Consider the following 15,253-nt stretch of genomic DNA (forward strand, 5'->3'; position numbering starts at 1 on the left):
TATAGGCCTTAGAGAGAGTCTAATTATACAGAATTGGCTTGACTATTCGGAAGGTAATGTCACGAGGGTGTTTTATTGAGTACAATAATACTAATTACCTATGAATACATAAATTTGACAGAAAAGGTACAAAGGCTTGTTATTAAGATGTTTTATCAAGTAAATAACTGCTTTATTATTATGAATGCATAAAATTGTCCCAAAAAAGGCACAAACCCTTCAGTAGTTATTGAGATAACAGCTTACAAGCAAAACTTTACCATGAATTTCTAAGTTGAAAAAGGGGAGAAAAATCAGCCTAAATGCAAGATAGAATATATGGATCTTTGTCAGTGACCTACAATTATGACCCTTAATGCATATGTGAAGTTTTAAATAAATATCTTTAATAGTTATTGAGATATGTAAAACTTGCATGTAAACATTAACCAAGAGACTAAGTAGAAAAGGGGATATGAATCAGCCTTAATGCAAGATAGAGTTATGGAACTTGGTCAGTGACATACAATTATGACCCTCACAAATATGACCCTAAGTGCATGTGTAAAGTTTCAAGTAAATATATTTTGAAGACCTTTAACCTTAACCAAAATTTCTAAGTTTCAAAAGGGGCAAATAATTCTGCAAATATTGCAGCAGAGTTATGGAATTTTGCAAACTGATGTACATTGTTACTATAAAAAAAGTATTTTAAATTTCAATTGAATATCTCAAGCAATAATTGAGATAATTATTTGACTTTACAAAAAACTTTAACCAAAATTTCTAAGTTAAAAAGGGGCATAATTCTGTCAATATTGTAGGCAGAGTTATCCAACTTGTCAATCTGATGTAGCTTGTTACTATAAATAAGTATTGTAAGTTTCAAATGAATATCTCAAGCAATAATTGAGATATTTGACTTTACAAAAAACTTTAACCAAAATTTCTAAGTTAAAAAGGGGCATAATTCTGTCAATATTGTAGGCAGAGTTATCCAACTTGTCAATCTGATGTAGCTTGCTACTATAAATAAGTATTGTAAGTTTCAATTGAATATCTCAAGTAATAATTGAGATATTTGACTTTACAAAAAACTTTAACCAACGCAGACGCCGACGCGGACGCTGACGCCGACGCGGACGCTGGGGCGACTACAATAGCTCTCATATTCTTCGAATAGTCGAGCTAATAAAATTGATTTGAAATTGTTCTGCTGACGGATCATAAATATGATAACATCAATTTAAACATAGGAGATAATCATAAGTGATTCTGTTCTGCCGGCGGAACATTTATTTATAACAAGAAAAATCTTAATAACGGACTTTGAAAATATTTGTGGTATTACAAAAACTTTAACATAGGAGGTTACGCCGCCACTCGGGTGACTACAATAGCTATACTTATTCTTATCAAATAGTCGAGCTAAAAATGTTTGATTTTTATACATGTAGGTAAGATTAAAACATAGTTCAAACATGAACAGCATTAAATAATTAATTTTGTTGTATTTACACTAATGTCTAAATAAATTGTAACTAGAAAAGTATCCAAAGGACATGGGTGCCCCAACACAAACTAAAGACTCTAGGTCAAATATTTTTAGGCTAACATTAATATCCATTTAATTCTTTTCTAAAATTGAGTCTATGTTGACTGAGTACTAGTAACTCCTGATTATAATGATCCTGTGAGTAACTCCTGATTATAATGATCCTGTGCTTTATCCCATGAAGAACATGAAGAAGGTACTCTTGTGTGCCATCATCGTACTTCACTGAGAAGTTTCCTGCAAAGTAAGTCAGTGAGTAAATATACGATATGTACATAATAATTGCTTCTTTGACAAAGTATATTATAAATATCAAATTCAATATTAACACTCTTAAGAGTAAGTGCAAATCGATGCCTTTGTGCTAAAGGTTTGTTACTCAGTACAGTCAAGACTGTTTAAAGTGATCGACTCTGGGAATCAAGAAAAATGGTCACATAAGACAGTCTCTTAAAACAGTCTTCCCCAACCTGCTGACATTGGTTAATAAATATACTTATAATACTGAACGTTGTAACATTGCTTTTCATTGGACAATTGTGACATATATACAATTTTATATACACGACTGCTGTAAATTTATGACGAAATCTTTTTACTCTTGAAAAAGATGCTTGCTGTATCATAAATTTGTTATAAATATTTCTGACACTGGTTATATGGCCATATATAAACTGTTGTTTGCAATATAACCATTTATATAGGGCCATATAACTTGTCAAAAAAAATCTTTATAACTAATAATATAAATGCATAGGTAAGTACTGACTTATTCCAATGAAACAAGTACATGGTATATAGGTCACTTTTAAAGATAAGAGTGATAATTGATTATACTATTTCTGAAATTGCATTTTAAAAAGATAAAACTAGAAATGTGTCATCACCCCATGGATGCTCACGCATGCAGACAAAATTGTAATGTTGATAATAATATTAATATCTAGTTCCAAATTTGTTTACATAAACCATTAATTTTCATTCTAATAGTTTCAATTTTGTTTGCATACATGATTATTTTTCATTCTAAGTTAAAGGCCCTTAAACTACTCAATGTGAAGATGCAATTTAGTTCAAGGCCTTGAAATTACAAAATTTTCATGTCCAAAGCTTTTACAGTTTAGGAGAAATAACCTGAAAATCAATAAAGGGCAATAACTCAATAACTAAAAAAATAAGAAGTGCAGAGTACCAGTTTTTTTTGCACTTTACTTCTTTACTATAAGATCTATCATCCTATGAAGTTTCAAGTCCATAACTTTTACAGCTTAATTAGGAGAAATGGCCAGGACAAAAATAAAGTATGAAAATTGACAAAGGGCAATTACTAAACAATAGGAAGTGATGAGTACCGGTTTTTGTGCACTGCACTTCTTCTTAATGAGAGCTATCATCCTCAGAAGTTTCAAGTCCATACCTTTTATTATATATGAGAAATGGTCCACAGACACTTGGGGTGTGGAGCTCAAAACGCCTTTAACATCCAAATAAAAAACATATTTGTCAATCCCAGCACATGTACTGATCATATATATCAAAAAAATTTAATATAAGCCGTTTTGAAAAAAATTTATATTTCAACGACTATAATAATAACGACTTATTGATATATATATGATCAGTACATGTGCTGGGATTGACAAATATGCTTTTTATTTGGATTTTAAAGGCGTTTTGAGCTCCACACCCCAAGTGTCTGTGAAATGGTTTAGACAAAAATAAAGAATGAAAATTAACTAAGGGCATTAACTGAAAAATTATAAAGTGGTAAGTACCAGTGCTTTTGCACTGCACTTCTTCTTAATGAGATCTATCATCCTATGAAGTTTCAAGTCAATAGCTTTATTTTTTTATGTTTTATTTATGAGAAATGGCCTGTAAAAAACTTAAGTATTATTGTTAACAAAGGGCAATAACTGAAAATAAAAGAGGTGCAGTGTACTGGTTCTTGTGCACTACAATTTTTCTTAATGAGATTTATCATCCTCTGAAGTTTCAAGTCCATAGCTTTTGTTATATATGAGAAATGGCCCGGACAAAAATTAAGTATTTAACAAATGAAAATTAACAAAGGGCAATAACTCAAAAATAAAGAAGTGATGAGTACTGTTTCAGTGATGAGTACCGTTTCTTATGCACTGCATTTCTCCTTAATGAGATCTATCATCCTGTGAAGTTTCAAGTTAATAGCTTTTATTGTTTAGGAGAAATGGCCCAGACAAAAAAATATGATAATAAACAAAGGGCAATAACTAAAAAAATAAGAAGTGCAGACTTCTGGTTCTAGTGAAATGTACTTCTTCTTAATAATGTCTATCATCCTATGAAGTTTCAAGTCAATAGCTTTTATTGTTTAGGAGAAATGGCCTGTACAAAAATATAGTATTATTGTTAACAAAGTGCACTAACTCAAAATAAAAGAAGTGCAAAGTACTGGTTCTTGTGCACTGCAATTTTTCTTAATAAGATCTATCATCCTACGAAGTTCTAATTTGATTTTGGAATTGGGCTAAAATTCATTCAGTTATTGATTTATCTTTGATTGGTAAGGTAATTCTATTTGTATGCAAAAAAAGATTATTGATAAAGTTTCAGTTACGACCCTTTCACACAAAAATATAGGAAATTTTGAGCAAACACTGATGCCAGGAGTCAAGTATGCTAGGAGTCAAGTATGCTTGATGTCAAAATAGATGAAATTTTCAAACAGTGCAGGTACATGTACATCTTTATTATATAATGATAAGTAATTATACATGTATATTATTATGCTATAGTAATAGATTGGTAAAATTGACACTGAATATGTACAACAACAAGATCTGTCACAGGAGACAGAGAAGCTCGACTAATTAAATACTGGATGCAGTAAGGAAGACAAAACTATGATAGGAAAATCAATTATAATATAAAATTATTTCTTCTTATGACAAGCAGTTATATTTGTTTACATAAATTCCAAGTTCAAGGGGAAATAATTCTTGAAATAGTCACACTAGAGTTATTGACCTTGCCACAACATGTGTGATAAGAAAAACATATTTGAAGTTTGAAGAAGATACCTTAACAAGAGGGCAATGATAGCCCTGAAATCGCCCACCTGTATATAGGCCTCACGGGCCAGGCAAATTTTAACCCAAGGGATTTTATTTGAACAAACTTGGTTACAATAAGACACCCAATAGAAGATGTTTCATGCTAAATATCTAAGCCCTAGCCCTTTGAGTTTATTAAAAGAAGAAATTTTAAATTTTTAATATACCCATATAGGGAAAAACAATGACCCCCCCCCCCCATCGGGGCAGGGATAATTTTGTACCACACGGCTTTTATTTGAACAAAATTGGTATAGACACTCACTAGAAGATATTTCATGCTTAGTATCTAAACTCTAGCTCTTTGGGGTTTTTATAAGATTTTTTACACATATTAGGAAAATCAATGACCCGTAACCCCAGAGCCCTTATTTCAACAAACTTGGTAGACACCCATTACAATATTACAATATCTTAGCTCTAGCTCCTTGGGTTTATTAAAGAAGTTTTTACTATACACATGTAGGGAAAAACAATGAACCCCTGGGGCAGGCAAAATTTTGACCCCTGAGGGCTTTTATTTGAACAAACTTGGTAGACACTCACTAGAAGATGGTTCATTCTTAATACCCTAGCTCTACCTCTTCATTTTTTTTAAAAGAAGATTTTTTAAGCTTTTGCTATACATATATAAGGAAAATTAATGACCCCCAGGGCGGGCCAATTTAAATCCAAGGCCTCTTATTTGAACTAACTTGGTAGACACCCATTAGAAGATGTTTCATGCTAAACATATAAGGTTTAGCTCTTTCGGTTTTTTTTATAGAAGATTTTTTAAGTTTTAACTATACACATATAGGGAAAATCAATGACCCCCTGGGGTGGGGCCAAATTTGATCCCAGGGCTTTTATTTGAACACACTTGGTAGACACGCACTAGAAGATGAATCGTGCCAAATATCTAAGGTCTACCTCTTTGGGTTTTTCAGAAGAAGAAATCTAAATCTTTTGATTGCCATTGCAACCAGAGTTCTGCATGGAATTTAGTTCTTATTAATTTTTAAAGGTGACCACCAAAGGAACATTCCTGTGAAGTTTGGGCGAAATTGGCTCAGTGATTTATGAGATGTCGTGACAGGTGAGCTAAAAAGGCAAGAAGTTATGATATTTCTTAAAAGAAATTCTAAGTTCAAAGGGAGATAAATCTGAAAATATTGCTTAAAGAGTTATAACCTTGTCACATAAGATTTGGTTGATGATAAGGAATATGTTTTTGAAGTTTGAGGTAGATATCTATAAAACTAAAGAAGTTATGGTAAAAAATAACATTTTTCAAGAAAAAAAACTAAGTTAATGGGGAGATGATTCTTGCAATATTGGTGCTAGAGTTATGAACCTTGTCACATAAGCTGTGGTTGAGGATAAGGAACATGCATTTGAAGTATGAAGTTGATCACTTATGAAACTAGAACTATCACTAAATGTGATTAATACCCCCACAAGACTACTTCGGAAAAGAGGATGTTACTAGTAACAGAATACCTTATAAAAGAATTGAAATATAGAGTTATGGTTGTGGGCAATTAAAGGTAGTTGTGGTACTTGTATGTTGCATTTCCTTTCAATGTGGTTGGCCATTGATGAAGTTTTATTGAATTACTCTGTAATAAGTCCAGAAAGACAAGGAAAAGAAACAAAGGGCAATAACTCTATAAATACTGAAGATGGAGTTATAGTTCTTATGCACTGCACTTCCTCTTATTGTGCTTGACCATTGTATGAAGTTGTTTTGAATTCCAACCAGTACATTTTAAGTTATGCTCCGGACAAGGAAAAGTATCAAAGGGCAGTAACTCTGTATTTTGTCAAAATGGAGTTATGGTTCTTGTGCAATGCACTTCATTTTAATGTCCTTGACAACTGTATGAAGTTGTATTGAATTACAAACAATAGTTTTCAAGTTATGCTCTGGACAAGGAAATGTAACAAAGGGCAATAACTCTGTAATTAGTCAAGATGGAGTTATGGTTCTTGTGCACTGCACTTCCTTTCAATGTGCTTGACCATTGTATGAAGTTATATTGAATTCAAACTTTTTAAGTCTTCAAGTTATAGTCCGGACAAAAGAAAGCAATGGAAAAATAACAAAGGGCAATAACTCTGTAGTTACTTTAGATAGAGTTATGGTTCTTGTGCACTGCAATTCCCCTTATTGTGCTTGACAATTGTATGAAGTTGTTTCGAGTTTCAACCAGTAGTTTTCAAGTTATGCTCCTGACAAGGAAAAGAAACAAAGGGCAATAACTCTGTAATTAGTCAAAATGGAGTTATGGTTCTTGTGCATGGCACTTCCCCTTATTGTGCTTGGCCATTGTATGAAGTTGTTTTGAATTCCAACCAGTAGTTATCAAGTTATGCTCTGGACAAGGAAATGTAACAAAGGGCAGTAACTCTGTAATTAGTCAAAATAGAGTTATGGTTCTTATGCACTGCACTTCCTCTCAATGTGTTTGACCATTGTATGAAGTTATATTGAATTCCAACAATTAGTCTTCAAGTTAAAGTCCGGACAAAAGAAAGCAATGGAAAAATAACAAAGGGCAATAACTCTGTAATTACCTTAGATAGAGTTATGGTTCTTGTGCACTGCACTTCCCCTGATTGTGCTTGACAATTGTATGAAGTTGTTTCGAGTTTCAACCAGTAGTTTTCAAGTTATGCTCCGGACAAGGAAAAGTAACAAAGGGCAATAACTCTGTAATTAGTCAAGATGGAGTTATGGTTCTTGTGCACTGCACTTCCTCTCAATGTGCTTGACCATTGTATGAAGTTATATTGAATTCCAACCATTAGTCTTCAAGTTATGCTCCGGACAAGGAAAATGCAACGGACCGACCGACCGACCAACCGACCGACCACCGGGTGACTCCTATATACCCCCCCAAACTTCGTTTTTGGGGGTATAATAAAGAAGTAACAGTCAAAAATATTTTACTGATAAGGAACATATATTTGAAGTTTGAAGTTGATACCTTAAGAAATGAAAAAGTTGTAGTAAAACATAATATTTTTTTAAGTTCAAGGGGAGATAAATCTGAAAATATTGGTGCTAGAGTTATGAACCTTGTCACATGACATGTGGTTGATGATAAGGAACATATATTTGAAGTTTGAAGTTGATACCTGAAGAAACTAGAAATATGTCCATAGGACACGGGTGCCCGCACACTCCACCGATTTGTCAATCTTATGTCTCTAGGTCAAATTTTTTTTTGGCTACATGTGCCCAAGTTGAAAACTAAAAATCTTTTATTAAGTAAAGGGCAAATACTACAAATACTGAATAAATCCACAAAAAAACACCAAGGTACACATGCTGACCAACATTCTTGTAAACTTTCAGGCCTACAGGTCAAATAAATTTTGATTTACGTGCAACACAAATTGAATAGTGTAAATTGTTACTAAGTCAAGGGCAATAACAATAAAATTACTAAAAATATCCACACAAAAATACCCAGATGCACAACTACACATGCTGATCAACATTCTTGTAAGGTTTCATGACTCTAGGTCAAATACTTTTTAGCAATGTGCGACACAAGTTGAAAATTGGATATTTTTACTAAGTCAAGGGCAATAACTCTAAAAATACTAAATATATCCACACAAAAATACCCAGGTGAACAACTACACATGCTAATAAACATTCCAGTAAGGTTTCATGCCTCTAGGTAAAATATTATTTGAGTTACTTGCGACACAAGTAACTGTTGAAACTTGCACATTTTTACTAAGTCAAGGGCAATAACTCTGAAGATACTGAATAATATATTCACATGAAAATACCCAGGTGCACAACTTCACATGCTGATCAACATTCCTGTAAGGTTTCATGACTCTAGATCAATTACTTTTTGAGTTACGTGTGACACAAAAAGAGAATGGACAGATGGATGGACGTTCTAACAGGAGAGTAATAATGTGGCTACTTTATTGTTCTCTCTATTGTTCTTTTTAGCCACACAAAAGAAAATAGCCACATAAAAGCATTACGGAAATGAATGACATCAAAGAGAAAGAACAGTTACCTATTGTCCCTCTAGCCACATAATTACTGTCCTGTGAGTGCGGATAGACGGACAAGGGTAAATCTAAATGCCCCCACCCACCTATGGTGGGGGCACAATAAAAAGTTAGTCCAAAATATTTTACTGCACCAAAACTTTAATCTGAAATCTTGACACAGACGCCGGGGTGAGTAGGACACCTCTCCATATACTTCATATAGTCGAGCAAAAAAGGAATTCTAAAATGCAGGGAGTTACACTTTATGTCACAGGTTTACTCAAAAATAGCAAAATATACCTTGAAAGTTCTCAGCATCACTTCATCTCCACTTCACATGCTTCTAGGTACTGCAAACAAAAAGAATATATTTTAAAGTTATTCAACTTAACCGACTCACAGACAGCTATGCCTTTTTTGTGCATTATCTCCCGACGTATAGATACGCCTTTCTTGTACCTTACCAACTTAATACCTAGAGTGGTTTCAGATATACTGAATAAATTAGTTTAGATGTTTATTTAATCAAATTCTGTCAGAGACCAAGCTCCACTTTTCACAAGTTCTAGATAGTTAGAAGCAACACAGGAGTTCTAAGCAGGCCTAATTCTAGAAACTAACCTTTCCTTGATAGTCAAGAAATATTTAATGTTTGTCAGATTAACTTTTGATAGTTTTTGAGAAAAAAAAGACAAATATTCTGTCACCATTTTAGGGAACAAAAATGGCTTTCATGTTTTATTGCCCCTTATTATAAATTAAACAACTGTCAATGTCATCTACAGATCATATCTAAATCATTGAACATGTATGTTTGGTAACATGTGTTGTTTTGTCCAAATGCAAACAAATTAAAATTTAAAGTTTTAAAGAAATGTTAAAACAGAAATTTTAGAAAAAAGTAAAAAAAAAGCCAAAGTATGCCAATTGTTCAAAATCTAGGAAATCTGATATTTGACAAAAACTGAAATTCAATAATATATCTGAAACTGCACACTGACAGGGTCCAAATCTCTTAGCTGTAGTCATCAAAGGACAAGAAGATAGATGACTAGGTCAAAATATAGGACAGCTGATAACAAAGTTCAATTTTACATATTAAACTGTGCACATGGTCCAAATTTCATAGCTGTACATTAAAGGACAAGAAAGTAGGCAACTATGTAAAAAAAAGGATGGCTGATATTTTACATCTAAAACTGTGCTTGTGGTCCAAATTTCATAGCTGTACATCAAAGGCCAAGAAATTGATCTATGCCAGCTGATATTGAAGTTCAATTTTACATCTTAAACTGTGCACTTATGATTGAAGGTCAAGGTAAGTCTGGTATACTTGAAGGTCTTGTCCCAAGGGTTGTTGTGGCCAGGTATTAAGACATTTAATTAATGCACCAAGAACTTAAAAATTTATGATCAAGTAAATTTGCGAACGACAATGGCAACCCGACATGACTGTTACTATACCTCTACTTACCTTTTTTTTTTTTTTTAAAGTAGAGCTAAAAATGAAGATTAAAAGGAAAAGTATAATTAATTTTTAATGGACTGTTCTAATTTCAAAACAATAATGTACATGTATTCCAATAATTCAGAAAGGTTCCATTATTGTTTACCAAAATAAAATTTAAAGACTTGGATAAAAAAAACTTACTTATTGATTTCCAGTTCTCTATGAAATCACTTCTGGATATCTTGTCTTTATAAGCCCAGCTAGTAAAGTCAAGTTCAAGACAAATATTGTAGCTTCACCTGCAAAAATATAAAATTATTCATTCACGAAAAAAAAAAACATGACCATAATTTAAGTACTGTGCTGCTATGAGAATGTGAGAATGACGTTGCATTTTTTTGTGTACACAAATGTTTACAATCTTTGTCTGAATAGGTATAACAGGTTCTGTAGAAGAAAATATAGCATGATAAACAAGAACTGTCGGAGGACAGTATTGGCTCGACTATTCAAAAAGTTGTCACAAGGGTGTTTTATTAAGTATAATAATGCTAATTACCTATGAATACATAAAATTGACATTGAAAATGGGGAGAAAAATCAGCCTAAATGCAAGATAGAATTATGGATCTTGGTCAGTGACCTACAATTATGATTCTAAATGCATATATGTGAAGTTTTAAATAAATATCTTTAATAGTTATTGAGATATGTAAAACTTGCATGTAAACATTAACCAAGAGACTAAGTAGAAGGGAAGATGAATCAGCCTAAATGCGAGTAGAGTTATGGAACTTGGTCAGTGACATACAATTATGACTCTCCAATTATGACCCTAAGCACATGTGTAAAGTTTCAAGTAAATATCTTTGAAGACCTTTAACCTTTAACCAAAATTTCTAAGTTTCAAAGGGGCAAATAATTCTGTAAATATTGCAGGCAGAGTTATGCAATTTTGCAAACTGATGTACATGGTTAATATAAAAAGGATTGTAAATTTCAAATGAATATCTCAAGCAATAATTGAGATATTTGACTTTACAAAAAAAACTTTAGCCAAAATTTCTAAGTTATAAAGGGGTATAATTCTGAAAATATTATAGACAGAGTTCCATATCTAACTTCGTCAATCTGATGTACATTGTTACTATAAATAAGTATTGTAAATTTCAAATGAAAATATCTCAAGCAATAATTGAGTAAAATTTGACTTTGACAAAAAACTTTGAAAAATAACCAAAATCGTTTCTTATAGGGAGGAAAAAGGGTCAGAATTGCCTGTAAATATTGTATTGGTCGACAGAGTAATATTTCCAACTTGTCAATCTGTTATGAACTTGTCAATCTGATGTTTACTATAAATAAGTATTGTAAGTTTCAAATGAATATCTCAAGCAATATTGAGATATTGACTTTACAAAAACTTTCAAATTTCTTAAAAGGGTCAGAATTCAATAGAACTTGTCAATCTGATACATTGTTACTAAATAAGATGTAGTTTCAATGATATCTCAAGCAAAAAGATATTTGAACTTTAACTTTAACCAAAACTTCTAAGTTAAAAAAGGGGCATAATTTTGTCAATATTGTAGGCAGAGTTATCCAACTTGTCAATCTGATGTACATTGTTACTATAAATAAGTATTGTAAGTTTCAACTGAATATCTAAAGCAATAATTGAGATATTTGAATTTACAAAAAACTTTAACCAACATAGACGCTGACGCCGGGGCGACTACAATAGCTCTCATATTCTTCGAATAGTCAAGCTAAAAATAGAATTTTAAATGTCTTAATGGCAAATTTTGTAAAATCATTAGGATGCAATTAAACCAACATCTCACAAGTTGTCTAACTTAGAATTGGAAAATAAAAGTAATTTGTAATAGTATCTAATAATTTAAATATACCAGAAAATTATTTTTATCCTGTGTGAGTATGCAGTGAGTCAAAGTACTTGTGCAGTGCACAAGTATTTTGTGCCAGGTGAAACAATTTGTGTACATTTATTCATTCCGTTTAGTATTCAGTATAATTTTTAGGTTGTACCAACTTTCCAGATATTACTTTGAAAATAAAGTGAAATGAGAAGTTTATAGAAATTAACACAACACAAATCATTAAAGGAACTCCACTGAGGTTTATAAGCGTAAACATGAAATTTTAATTTTTTCACAGTCATATACATGAGCACTTAAAACATCAATATTTATAAAATATAACCAAAATTTTTAAAGAAATACATTAAAAATCATATGTTTGTGACATTCTCAGTCCGATTTATGTGTAAAGCGTTTAAACGCTTTTCAATTTTGGGTCATTTTTCACTATTATAATAATTATTCTGGAAAAATGGAGCAAGCTAAGAATCTGAAATTTTTGCACATGTAAGTAATTAGTATAGATCTGCATCAAATGGAGTAATAATCTCAAAAAAATATTTCCAGTTCCGTCATGTCAAAAAAAACCTCAGTGGAGTCCCTTTAATAGTCTTTTGAAATTAACACAACACTAAAATTTCTTTAGGTGAAGAAAAAAATAACATGTTTATTTACAGAAACTATTTTTCGCGAGAAAAAAAAAAAAAAAAAAAGAGTACAATTCGGACCAGTCTTGCATTGATATTTAACTAGAACATTAACTGGCAACCTTACCTAGTATGTTACGCTGACAGGTGATTAATTTGTCAATATTTTAATTTATATCGCAAGCCTGCATGCATTAAGATGGAAAATCACAATTTGAATTTGACTGTTTTAACTGTTATAAGTTATAACTTTACTTATGACACTCATATCACTTAGGGCAGTGAGAGGTTGTGGTTGAGGATAGTAAGATTTTATCACCTGACACAGACTTACATGCCAGCTCTCACACCAAAATATGCTTTTCGTACTTTCGCACACCATGTTTGTTAAAGTTTACAGCGGACGGTATTGTAAGTTTATATTAGAGCTAGCTAGGGTGTGAGCATCAATGCTTGTAGATATAGCGAAAAAACCTTGTCGAGAGCAACAATATAGAGGAGATGTTAAACATACTAGCATGTTGTGCGGGTTTCGCAAAGTGAAGTATTATATCTATTACACATGCTAATTTGTATCAAGGACTCTACAACAGGTGCTGATGTACAGTACTATTAAGCTGCGCTAGCGGTTTGCCAACTATTTTCCTTTTAAGGTACCAATACTTGTATGTATTTTTTATACAGTAGTGACCACATTTTGAGAATAAATTAACTCTTGTCTGCAAGATTAAAGTAAGATTTATTCTTTGAATTCAAAACAAACAACACAAATACCTAATACAACTTTGTGACAGTCAATTTTGTAAAATACAACTTTATGGCAGTCAATATTAGTACTAGTCAACGGGATCACTTATTTAACTACAGTGGATAATATCTTCATTATGTAAGTTTATAATATTATGTTATTACACACTATAATTTTTGTAAAGTAATATCAACCATGTTAAATAGGTTTTGAAAATTAGATAAATTTTATTAATTTCATTTGTAAATGTGCACAAATATGGGAAGAACCGATTCAGGGTGTTAACTATGAAACTTGCTGATTAAAAAGTGGAAGATGTCAATTAATTAATCAATCAATTAATTACTTATTCACTAGCCATGTTTTTCTGTATGTCTTTTTTAATAAGGCAAACAAAAAAGACTTAAATAGGATCGTCTGGAATCAGGAAACTTCTATTTGACCGCGTGTAAAAAGTTATGCCATTCAGCGATGGTAGAACATTAAAATAATCGATTTTTAAAAAGGACTATCGATTGTTGCCGATTTTGGGGTGGTCCGATTAGTTATCGATTTTCAGAGACAATCGGGACAACACTATGTGTGTACCAGAAAAATTTGAAAATTTACAATTTTTATTTGGTGTCTAATTTGGTATGCACATGACTGTGTTACTGGGATCATTATATACATGTGTAACATTATTGTTGCAAATCTCATAGCTTTGGAAAAAACTTATTGAATGTAATTTATAACTCTTGAATAAGCAATTCCGTACAGACTGCAGAATAGTCAGAATGAATGAAAAAATGTGGTAGTTATTATAACAGCGTGGGCATTTAATTATTAAAGAAATAGTGTTCCACCAGAATACCTTAGCAAGTACAGGACATTATTATTGTTATGCCTTAAAATTACATTTAAAGTGATATTATGCTAATCCTTATAAATGTTAATGTTGAGTGCTGTAACGTGAAAAAAGTCATAATAACTTTACATTTTGTCCCAATGTTTTCAATTGATCATTTTGATATTATCATAATCATTAATGAGGTTGACACTAAATATGTTAGTATTCATCCGTAGCTGTTCTACAGAAATTAGAAACATTCCACGGTCGCTATTGCTCCCGTCAAACTCGAAGTTTCTAATTTCTGTAGAACAGCACGGATGTCACATAAAAGTTGGGCAGTCTTTTTTTATGTTAAGCAATTTTAATTTCACCCTAATCATTTTGTTTGTCATTATAAATTATTGGTCAATCCAATGTTTCATTAATTGATCATTTAGAGATTGAACATTGAATATCAGCTCAACTTCGACATTAAAAAATGAGCATACTGTCACAGGTCTAAATGTGTTTCCTAGAAAAGTTGGGAGTTTATGTCATTGAATAAAATGAGTGATTTTAGAGTATAATCAATCAATAGTATCTTGACCAGTTGCCCTTATTCTGGAACTGATTATAAAGTTTTCCTGACTGACCACCCACTGTTATAAAATCATATCACAACAAAATCCTTTAAATACAATGCAGCTTTGTTAACTCAAGCAGGGATTTTTTTGGCTTATTTTATAGCCGTTATTGGGTCACATTCCCAATTGAAAATAGTATATTATTTTCCAAATCCACATAAAAAATTCCCAATTGAAAGTTACAAAAATTAAAGTATTGAATCTTTGCAAATAAGGGCTTCGATCTTCACTGTAATAGTGCTTAAATAATTGAAGATGCCACCATAGACAGAAATTGTTTGCATCCATTTATTTTAATCACCTTTAAAATTTCAGTCATGCTTTTTTTCACCATGTGTCGTGTTCCTAAAATCCTGGAAAAAATCCCTGTAACTTTGGTCTCTTTTGTGTGCATTCCATTAATGATCAATAAATTCACTCCTGCTGCATGCACAGT

General features: G+C 32.0%; 1 long non-coding RNA gene across 1 annotated transcript; it reads right to left on the reverse strand.

Moving 5' to 3' along the window:
• Nucleotides 1-1,197: 1,197 nt before the first annotated feature.
• LOC132720374 (uncharacterized) lies at nt 1,198-10,457 on the reverse strand. The gene is made up of 3 exons (XR_009624334.1): nt 10,289-10,457; nt 8,938-8,987; nt 1,198-1,771 (listed from the first exon to the last, which is right to left on the reverse strand). It is a non-coding gene; the product is annotated as an uncharacterized LOC132720374 (long non-coding RNA).
• Between the last annotated feature and the right edge of the window lie 4,796 nt (nt 10,458-15,253).

This window comes from Ruditapes philippinarum, unplaced genomic scaffold (genome assembly GCF_026571515.1).
Source record: "Ruditapes philippinarum isolate M1 unplaced genomic scaffold, ASM2657151v2 ctg11965_1_1_1_1, whole genome shotgun sequence".
Classification (NCBI taxonomy): domain Eukaryota; kingdom Metazoa; phylum Mollusca; class Bivalvia; order Venerida; family Veneridae; genus Ruditapes; species Ruditapes philippinarum.